Genomic DNA, 1,063 nt, shown 5'->3' with positions numbered 1-1,063 from the left:
CACAAGTTTCTACATACTCTCCCACCAACACCAGCAGTTCAATCAGCCACGAAAAGCCTGCCTGTCCAAGTTGACATAGTTCCTCAGCTCCCCACAATCCCAGGCCTCTGCGCTTATCTGCCTGACTTCATTTCTGGCCCAGTCGATGTTGACCAGGGGACCTGGGATCCCTACGTCCACCCTCCCGAGTATCCGCCTTCGTTGGAAAGTGGTGCCGCTGTCTCCGGAATAGGGCTTTCTTTCCGCTGGACACACGTGAAAAATCACTGGGGAACTTAAGAGATTCTTCATCATCATATTCCTCTTCCAACTCTTCATCTTCCCCCAAGGCTGGAGAGGCATAGAGGTGGCAAGAGTTGCTAGAAGAGCCATTTCCTCCCTCAGAGTAAGGCCCTTCTGGAATTCTAGGTGTTCCCTGGCAGCTGCAAGCAGATGGAATGGAAAGAAAAGAAGGGTTCCCATCCTCCTGGTACCCAGCCTCGTTTTCTTTTAAGAGTTCCTGGTCCACTCCTGACTCTTCTTCTGAAGATGTCTCACTCTGGTCAGGGTCCTCTGCCTCTCTAGGTGGTCCTGGACCCCTTGGGGGGCCATGTCTTGGGTCCAACCAATGAGCTGGGTTTGGGTGCTGTGTGTACTTAGGACCAGAGTGCTCTGTGAGGCAGCGGGTGCCATTAGGAGCAGTCCCTGCTGAGTCTGTAAGTCCTGAGAATGAAGGTGTTTCAGGGTCCACGGAGGGTCCTAAAGCCCTGAGGGAGGCACCACCACTCTGGTGGGCTCTACACAACTCTCTTTCTCTGGGGTGCTTCTGGGCCATGACCCCGGGGCTTCCTGAGGGTCTCAGGTAACAGGCGTCATGGTGTGTTCTGATGCCGAAAAAGGGCGGTAACTCCTCCCCCTCGAGCTGCCAGGCCTGGGGTCAGCCAGCTCTGGATTTTTATACTGAGTTCAAGAGCCCTATTACCAAACCTTTCTGACAGGTAGTAAGCACCACACCATACTGTGCTACAGAAAGAAAACTTCTTTATAGGTTTATAAACAATCACGTACTTCTTTTTATTTTTTA

At 52.1% G+C, this 1,063-nt stretch overlaps 1 pseudogene across 1 annotated transcript in view; it reads right to left on the bottom strand.

The window, feature by feature from the left end:
- The window catches only part of LOC105543881, a 2,888-nt pseudogene extending 2,074 nt beyond the window's left edge, over window positions 1-814 (bottom strand). The window contains exon 1 of the transcript XR_001006681.1: window positions 4-814. The product of XR_001006681.1 is annotated as a dnaJ homolog subfamily C member 14 pseudogene (transcript). The remainder of the gene's footprint in view (window positions 1-3) is intronic.
- Window positions 815-1,063: the final 249 nt, after the last annotated feature.

The sequence above is a fragment of the Mandrillus leucophaeus genome, unplaced genomic scaffold (assembly GCF_000951045.1).
Source record: "Mandrillus leucophaeus isolate KB7577 unplaced genomic scaffold, Mleu.le_1.0 Scaffold291, whole genome shotgun sequence".
NCBI lineage: Eukaryota > Metazoa > Chordata > Mammalia > Primates > Cercopithecidae > Mandrillus > Mandrillus leucophaeus.
This window is presented reverse-complemented; position numbering and strand designations above follow the sequence as displayed.